Below are 10,178 nucleotides of genomic sequence, written 5' to 3'. Positions count from 1 at the left end.
GTGCCTTTTCTTATTTCCCATTCAAACATGATATAAATGATTTCTGTCACCAAGATACACATTTTTCCGCTGTAAAAACAATATAATTTCATCAAGCTATTATTCAGTTTGGCATACACTGACAGTGATAAATCAGCAGTGAGATAAAATAAGCAGAGATCTTTGATTTATTGGTCTAACTCTAGTCAATAACTCTCTCGGAACAAGGCTAGTAAACCCTGATTGGCTGCTTGTTTCTCCAAGTGGAGCTTTCAATGCCCGTGCACTCCCTCAGTAATTCATATAAGATGCTAATGACAATTTAGAGGTCTGCAACCAAATTAAAAGATCCGTCTTGGAAATACTTTCCGGTTACGATCTGCGTTTTTCTTCTAATCTGCTCCTCTCTGTCACTCTTTTTGCAGACAAACAGGTTTCTAACAGACAGCTTTTTTTTTTTTTTTTTTTCTGTGGATGAAGAACAGAATGTGTTGTCGTGGAAACTGTATCATAGGCTGGTAGCTACGGTGACAATTTAATACAGTCACTCGGTGCCGGGAACACAAAGCACACACGCGAAACACACAGGCCTCAGTAAAGAGCACATAATGTTCAGCTTCTTGTGTTTCCTATGGTCATTGTGTCCACATTGTCTCTCACCGTGAGCATTACTGTGAAACTCTCCGCCTCCATCTCTGCAGCTCGACCTTATTCCTTCTCTCCTGAGCTCTGTCCGTCTCCTGTTCTTGTTTTAGGCTCCTCATCTGTGTCACCCTCTTTCCCTCACTCTTCTCTTCCTCTCAGCCTGAGAGCTTTTCTTTTCTTAGCCCCTCAGAACTGTGTCACTTTTTTTTTTCCCAGCTCACTGATGGAGAGATGTAATGAACGGACTGCTGCTGTCCTACCTGCCCAACAGCCCCCGCTCCTTGTTTTTCTCTCCAGGGCTCCATTACAGTTTACTCACCTGAGGTCTGTGTTGTCACAGCGCTCCAGTGAAGCAAGCATCCACAGAAAGCCACCAAGGGAACACCAACACATGTCTCAGGCCAATTTATTTCTCTTTAAAAAGCCTTTTTTCTTTCATTTTTGAAGTAACTTGGGAGCAGGATGGTTACTTACCAAACCATAGAGCACTGAAGACAATGTTAATTTTCTTTATTGTTCAATTTTTCTACGGTATTAGCTGTTGAGTCATCACCTCATCTTCTTCTTGGATTCAGACCAAGATGGTGCCACGGACGGTTGCCTTGGTATTGTACTCTCTTTCGAAAGAAGGCCTAGCAGAAGTTGTACTTCCTGCGACAATCCAGTCTGTCCTGACTACGTCCGTCACGGTCTGGTTTGTGTCTGCCACCAGACGTGACAGGGACAGACTGCAGACAACAATCAGGTCTGCAGAGAAGATTATTAGTACTGGTCTTCCCTCCATCCAGGACCTGTACCGGTCCAGGGTCAGGAAGCGGGCTGGTAAAATCTCCACAGACCCCTCACATCCTGAACACAATCTGTTTAGACTCCTCAATCTGTTTAGCATGTCTTCAGACAGTGGGGGAAGCTAGAGTACTCGGAGAGAACACACGCAGACACAAGGAGAACATGCAACCTCTGCCAGCGGATTACAAACCAGAACTTTCTCGCTGTGAGGCATCAGTGCTAACCACCATGCCACCATTGAGTGATATTAGCTGCTAAATCCTTCACTGCTAACTGCGTCCATTAGTGATGGAACCGCAACGCTGGAAGATTTAGAAGTAAAACCAAAGCAATGAACTGAAAGGCTCCATAATTTGATCCCATAACACTTTATCCGCTCACCCAGGGATTCAACCCGGTTCAGGTCAGCTGAAGCTACCTCAGGTTGTCTGCCAATCCCTCAGAAGTAAAAAGCACTAGTGTACTTTCCTCTTTAAAGAAAAACGTTGATATTTTGGGAAACTTGGCACAGGTTTGCAGAAGAAACAGCTCGTTTGGGTCTGAAACGTAACATAAATGACCCACCTGCGATTCTGAAAGCTCTTTCTGCTGCTGGCCCATTAGACACCAGCAAATACCTCGTAATTTCCTCAGGAATTGTTTCTGTTTAGTGAGTTTCATTTGATGAAATCTTTAGCACGTGCATGTTATGATCACTTGGATGGATCTTGGACAGGAAGTAACTTAAGTTTCTGAATCAAGGGCGGTGAAATGTCTAAGGGTCAAGAGTACTTCAGTTTAGTGGTTGTGAGTGGTTGGCCATTTCAGACACAGCTTTGAGAGTGTCTTTTTTATCTTATGGTGAACATCAGTCCGGATACAACGAGGAGGTTTGGGGGACCAGTCTCTCACTGTGGTGCAAGTGAGGATGCGAGGTCCGGCTGGCAGTGAGCCAGAGTCATAGCTGTATCGTGGTACCGTGTCCACCTTGAACATACTGAGCATTAGCAGAGTTAATGTTGACCATGTTCTCTGGCTAGGTTTGGTGTTACAGTAGCCGTTAGTTGGAGGGGGATTTGATGGTTTGTTTATGCAGGTATCTGGTCATCTCTAGAGGGCGGCGCTGTGGCGTGGTGGTTAGCACTGATGCCTCACAGCAAGAAGGTTCTGGATTCTAAACCATCTGCCGACTGGGGCCTTTCTGTGTGGAGTTTGCACCGTCCAAAGACATGCTGGTTAGGTTCATTGGTGATTCTAAATTGGCCGCAGGTGTGAGTGTGAATGGTTGTCTGTCTCTCTGTGTTAGCCCTGAGACAGACTACTCTTTACCTCTAATACAGCACTAGTTTTCCGTGTCCGTGGGACACTTGCATGCAGATGAGTTGGAGAAGTTTCCACATTCCTTTTATGGATTCTGTCTGTTTAAGTATGTCTTCATAACTTAAACATGATGCTGAGATCGAGGCTCCCTGTTCTTCTTGCAGCTGCCGGTGGTTGTTCTTTGGCTGAGTGAGTGTTCCTTGTGCCCGCCGCTGCACAATACTGCATCTCTGAGCCAGAACAACATGTGCCACAAAATGAATGTGCAAAAAACTGGACAAAATCAAAACTAATTGGGGCAGTTGGATTCTGTGATGTATACTCAGTCCTCATCAAGACCTTGGCAGGAGAATTGTGCATCTGGAGCTGAGCTCTGTTAACAAGGTGGCAGTCGAGGTGAGACGGCATGGAAATAAAAAGTCTCCCGGTGTGAATAAACCCAGTGTCAGATTCTCTAAGTGTGTGTGGAGCTCAAGGTATGAGGCTTTCTCATAGCTTTTTTGTGAAGATGAGACTCGAAGATAATTCTATCTCGTGGTCGTGTTTGTCCGAGGTCAGCTCAGCAACATCATTAAGGCAGAAACGGGTGGTTGAGCATCAAAACAAGAGTATTTATGTTTAAAATCTGTCCCCAGCAGCCAGTTTGGTTTATGGCAGACGAGGCAGCACTAAAGCACGGGACTGAGAACTCCGCTGACAGCAGTTGTAGGTACGATTGTTGAGGTGCACATTGTGTGTGCAGCTGAAATCCCTCAGCTCTGTCTGTTTAACTGGCGGCAGCAGGCTGTAATTCATTATCTCCTCAGTCCGAGTAAAAGCAACAGGAAAACTCATCGGGGGTGAGTCATGTGGAGTTAAAGACAGATCTGGTGTGAGTGTCGTTTTCACCGCCCACAACTCCGATTCTATACAACAGTTTATTCTCTTATACGAGGGAGGCGTTGGGAACTTGCTCATCTCTACAAACAGTGATGTTTGTAAAACTTTGTTTTGTGGTCTCTTTGTCTCTGTGTAGCTGTTTTGCATGTCTGTGTTTTACAGGTTGCGTCTTTTAAGTCATTCTGTTTTTCGTTTTTGTCATTTTGCATTTCTCTGTACCCACTTTGCGGTTGTTTTTCCATTCCTATCTTATTGTTTTGTCGCTATAGCCGTTTTATATTATCTGATAATTGGTGTCACTGTGGTTATTCTGCACCTCTTTGCACCACTTGTAACCTCTATGCAGTCGTTTTTCATCTGTTTGTAATGAGTTAGCATTTTTTTGTGGCCCTTTGGTTTCTTTATTTAGTCATATTTAGTCTTATTTTGTGTCTCTTTGTGGTTGTTTTGCATATTTCTCTGAACATTTTTTGTAACCATTTCCAATCTCGTCATGGTCAAACGTTAACGTCTATAGTGATTTTGCATGTGCACTAAGTCTGTGACTCTTTCTAGCTGTTTTGCATCTGCGTTTCATATCTGATGATCATTTCATTTTTTTTTTTTAAGGCTATTTTTTTGATCTATTTCATTTTGCACCATATTGATTTTTCATTGTTTGTGTAACACCCGTCTCATGTACCTATTGGGGGGCGGGGCCTGGGTTACTCTTATGATATTCCCTTTTTTTTATGCTTTTGAATAAAATATAACTATTTGAACAAATCACCACACAACAAAACTTTAAATGTAAAAACTCTTCTTTAGTTATAATTAAATTTAAGTTCCAAAATGAATACAATTAAATGAAATAAACCACTTGGGTATTAATAATTAACAGAAATGGTACCTGGTTTTGGTATTACTCAGTCTCTTATGTTCAAAACCCTCAAATAATATGAAGCAAAAAAAAACAAAAAAAAAACATAATGGACCCACACGCACTCTCACACACACACACTTGGTCCACAACAGTCTCTACTAACAGTGGTGGACAGTAACGAAGTAAATTTCCTTGAGTACTGTACTTAAGTACAGTTTTTGAGTATCTGTACTTTACATGAGTATTATTTTTGGGGGATACTTTTACTTTCACTCCACTACATTTGAAGGACAAATATTGTACTTTTTACTCCACTACATTTCTGTTGATGCTCTCGTTACTCGCTACTTTTGAGCTTACGTCAGCTGATTATTTTATTTATTTATTTTTTTTTCAAAATTCTGAGGAAATATGGTTTATCTTAGTCGTATTGCCGTACCTGTACTACGTCATGCCATACAATGGAGGAAGAAACTGGAGAAACACCTGGAGAAACTCCCACCGAGCACCCGTGGCCTTATCTCAAACCCATGTTTGAGATTTTTGCCACAAAAACTGATTCGTTTCAGTTTAAATGTTTGTTGTGCTTACCCTGAACAAATTATATCACGGCCTACAAGAACTAGTCTTCCAACCTGAAAAAGCACGTCGCGGTATGTAAAGTACCTACTGACGTTAGCTAGCTTAATGTTTGTTAAATTGCTGATGAACATTTTAAACGTAATTGTATGAGCTTGTAGTATCATACTTGCCATTTTTAAACGGTTTAAAAATATGGCAACTGTTGCAGTGCAGTTGAATGATTAAGTTGTGTGTGTGTGTGAGAGAGAGAGAGAGAGAGAGAGACTCTGGTTGGGTGTGCGCGCATGCGTAAGTGATGTGCGGCTGTCTCTGATGTGGGTTATCCGGCTCATTTTTGGCTGTGATACATGATATAAGTAAACTAGCCAATAAGTTGTTTATCCGTCAATGTTACAAAACTGAATGTTACAATAAATGTTTAGGTATTGGTAAATATACTTCATGATGTGTTCAAATGTAACTACAATATGAAGAAATTGCATTTGTTGATGAATGCTGCTGAGTCTTGTGTTCTGAGGCTTCTTGCCTTTATTTTAGGGCTGAAACGATTCGTCGAGTTACTCGATTAACTCGATTACAAAAATTGGTCGAGGCAAAAACTCTGCCTCGAAGCCTCGTTAAATTCCTATGACGCGCACTATACGCGCAGGGATCTGATTGTTCCACGCGGACCGTTGTTTTGGAAGCACCTATGCAAGCACACCACTAGCGCGTGATACATTTTGAATTTAGTTGGCGCGATGGCGGAGAGTAAAGATGCCCATAAACGGCAAAAAATGTCTAAAGTTTGGGATCATTACATTCTAAAAAAGGAAGAGAACAAAGTGCAGATACTGCAAAGTAGACCTGGCGTACCACAGCAGGACAAGCTCAATGATCCAGCATCTGAACAGAAAACATCCACATGCTGTTTCACCAAGCGTCGCTGAAACAAGGTAACGTAACCTAAACCTATACATTAATGTTCGCTGATTTTAATCGCATACTGTATGTAGCGATGTCATGATGCGGTTTGACTAGATATGATGTTTAGCTTCAGGGGCGGAGTGGCAATCGGGACGACCGGGCCGGCCGAAGGATTTACGCAGCGGATCACAAATTGAGCGGCCGCGAGGCGAACGCGACCGGCCTGAGCTTATCAGAATCATTGACGTTACTAAATTCTCCGCGAATAGTGGCCAAATACTCCCATATACTCCCCTATTATCACAAATTGAGCGGCCGCGAGGCGAACGCGACCGGCCTGAGCTTATCAGAATCATTGACGTTACTAAATTCTCTGCACCCTCATCTCTCTCACTCTTCCTCACGCACAGCACGCGTTCACAAACAAACACACAGGTTGCTAGGTTACCATAGCAAATAGGCTCACCCCAGAAATTATGTATTATTTGTTAGTAGCCTAATGGTAAATGCTGCAGGTGTAGAAATCTACATAAAACGGATATTTACTTTGATGTCAGGGCTAGATTACAACATGAAACTTGTTGTGCATATTAATAAATTAAATTGCTTTTTGTTTTACAGTAAGTTTGCTTAACTGTATTGTTATGTAATTGTTGGCACTGACACTTTTAATGGGTAAATTGCAATACATGGGCTTAGTTTTGGAGCCAAATGTTGGAGTTGGAGTTCTCTGTTTTTTTGAGAAATAAAAGGCAAATGCTTGATCATTTTACAGTCACATAATTTTCGTTATGCATCATTTGTTTTGGTTGTTTAAAAACATAAAAAAAATATCCGATTAATCGATTAATCGATCGATAAAGTGCTAGATTAATCGATTACAAAAAGAATCGATAGCTGCAGCCCTACTTTATTTGTTTATTTTTGAGCTATAAACATATCTAGTACTTTACTTAAGTAATATTTTGACTTAGCTACTTTTACTTGTAATGGAGTAATGTTTGACAAGGAGTATCTGTACTTTTACTCAAGTAGTGAAGGTGTGTACTCTGTCCACCTCTGTCTACTAATGACCCACAACCTCTGTTGCAGGTCTGTGTCGTAGCTTGGGTGCGTTGAGGCCTGAAACAAACTGACCGCTTCACTTTTAACAAGCTGAAAATAAAATGCAAAATCATGTACTCACGGCTCCCGACAGTTAGTGGTGAAAAGGGGGAATGACAATGTCACCGACAGGGCGCGGCAGCATACACAAAATCCACACAGCTCACACTCACAGCAGGAATTGTCGCAGTTCCTATGTAGCTCACAGGAGCTTCGCTTCCCTCCTTAATGCCGTCAAAATGTCCGTCTTTTCTTTCCTAATTAGATACGCAAGCTAAGTTCCAAGTCCATATGTTGTTTCAGAGAGATTTAGCATGAACAAAATGCAAGTGAATCGCGTACAGCGCTAGGCGAAAGCTAACGGCTAGTTACGATTAGCATTAACAGTTCGGTTTACACTGTTCTGCTTAGTCACAGTTTCAAAACACTCACATGATCGTAATTACATCTTTGTTGTTGACAAAGATCTTTGCGTCAGGTAACTGGCCGTTCACCATAAAAACAAGAACCTTGGTACAGAAAATCACTCCAACATTGACTCGGTCACGGTAACTCGTGTTTCTCTTCTTCTCGCTCTCCTCGCCACAACCAACAACATTCCGTTATCTCCCGCCCTCTCACCTCAGGCTGCCCTGTGATTGGTCGGAGTACTATTAAAGAAATTATTGATTGACAACTCATCAAACAAGTAACAATGAAGCGACCTTAACTATCATGCAATGACTCTATCTCACAAGCACTACATAAATGAATTTATTTAACTCTTGTTTTTATATGAAATGACTTATTTTAACACCACTTTTTAACATTTTTAAACTGTTCTGTATTTTAACTCTATTTATGAATTTTTACACCCTTCAATAATAATAAACTTTTATGAACTATGAATTTCTTTATCAAAATAAATCATTTGATTTAGCAAGGGCTACATTTGCAATAATGAAGCATCTTTATTTTCTTTATTTAGTCATATTTTGCATCTTTTTGTGGTAATTTTGCATCTCCGTAGTCACATTGTATCTCATTACTGTTGTTTTGAGGCAGCTTGGAGTTATTTTGCATATCTCTGTGAACATTTTTGTAACCATTTCCAATCTCGTTATGGTCATTTTGATTGTCTGCAGTGATTTTGCATCTGTGTTTGCGAATTTAGCAACGCTCTGTGACTCTTTGTAGCATCTTTATGTTTCATGTATTATGATCATTTAGTCTCTCTGTGGTTGTTTTGCACGTCTTTATAGTGGTTTTCAGGCTATTTACTAGAGCCCGACCGATATTATCGGCCGGCCGATATATCGGCCGATATTCGGCATTTTCAAAGCTATCGGTATCGGCATTTATAATGGCCGATAAATGAATATTTCAAAAATAAAATAAAAACGAAACACCCTTCAACCATGTCATGAGTGTTGGCGTTGTATAGTTTAGTTTGTCCACCAGAGGGCACTCTACACCGTCCCTGTTGGCAACACTCCAGCCAGAGTCGGCAGAGAGAACCAGTTATCCGCGAGTAAAGGTTGAATTATGCTTCCGCGTAGTGATCACGCAATGGTCACGCAATGGCCACGCAGTTGCTTGGACGCAGTGTGAGACCGTGATGGTTCTGCGTGGGGTTTACGTGTCGAAATGCATGCTACACCGGTAGAGGGCGCTATGTTTTTTTGTGACCGACCGACCGACACTCTTGTGACTATCTCGCCTCGTTATTTACCTTCCGGCTTTTGCCGTAGTCACAGTGAACGATGGACACCGAGACAGAGAGACTGGTGTTGGAGCTCCAAATTATTCAAGCAGAGGAAGAAATACTTCTATTGCAAATTAGGGCACGACAAAGGAGACAATTATGTTTATGAGTGGAAACCGGAAAAGCGGTCTCCAGCGGATGTAGTTAGCGGACCAATCACAGCCAATGCCGCTGCGTTGCTGCTGCGTTGCTGTTGCGTCGCCTCGACGCGCGTCGAGGATTTTTGGGAGGTGCGCGTCTGGCCCTTGCGTAGGACGCACGGGGGTCCGCAAGGACGCAATAGGTCCGTAATAGGTCCGTACGCACGGACGCGCTGTGTCAACGCGGAAGCATAATTTCGGCTTAAGATCATCGGTGAAGTGTGTTCGTGGTGAGTTGGTCACGAGACATACATTGCTTGAATAACAATTAAAAGAACATCCCCATCAGTTCTCTTAACTCAAATAAGCATGACAAAATTCGTGACTATCATGTCCAGTTTTGCTGCCGTTAAATAAGCCGAGAGTGAAGCGGAATTAGCTAGCGGCTAGTAGCTAGCGGCTAATTACGTTACGTTGTTACAGTGTAGTTGACTGACTGTCCTTTAACTTCTGACAATGTGACTGAAGTATTTCTTTAATAGCGTGACAGTTATAGCAATGAGACGTATCATCTCTCCTTGGCCTGTTATATTGAAAATGTATGTTTTACAATTTGCAGTATGACGTTATCCATTGCTAAATTATGGCTCATCATAGACTAGCTAACCACAAAGCTAGCTAATGCCACTATCAGTGGAAGACCGCTAACGTTAACATTAATGAGCTTGGAAACCACAACGAACTTATTCTGCCTAAATAAAGTCCTGTAATGATTACTGTATTTATAACTAGCATATCTCTAGTTACAGTCCTTGCATTGTAAAATGTAAGTTAGACTTGCGAGGAGTGAACATTTAGACATAGAGAAAAAGTATCAAACGTAGCTTGTACATAAAAGTTAGCTTTTCTTTTACACGTGTGTGAAATCCAATGATGCCAAGTGTGCGTTGCAGACTGTCGTTCAGCCGCAGCATTAACGAGTCACATAATGGATTTAGATCGCTAAATAGTAGGTTTTAGAAGGCAGGCAGCAACTGATGATTGAAAATGGTTTGATGTAGCTTGATGGCAAGAATTTAAAAAGTGCAGGTAAAGGGATGCATTATCATATTATTTTAGTTAAAACTCATAAATAACTACAAATAACTAATGTTAGGGAAATCAGTTAATGTTTTGTTGCACATTTCTGAAAAAAAAAATATCGGCCGATATATCGGAATATCGGTTTTTAAAACCAACAAATATTTGTATCGGTATCGGCCTTCAAAATCCTTTATCGGTCGGGCTCTACTATTTACAATCATTTTTA

Source organism: Chelon labrosus (assembly GCF_963514085.1).
Source record: "Chelon labrosus genome assembly, chromosome: 11".
NCBI classification, from domain to species: Eukaryota; Metazoa; Chordata; class Actinopteri; order Mugiliformes; family Mugilidae; genus Chelon; species Chelon labrosus.
This window is presented reverse-complemented; position numbering follows the sequence as displayed.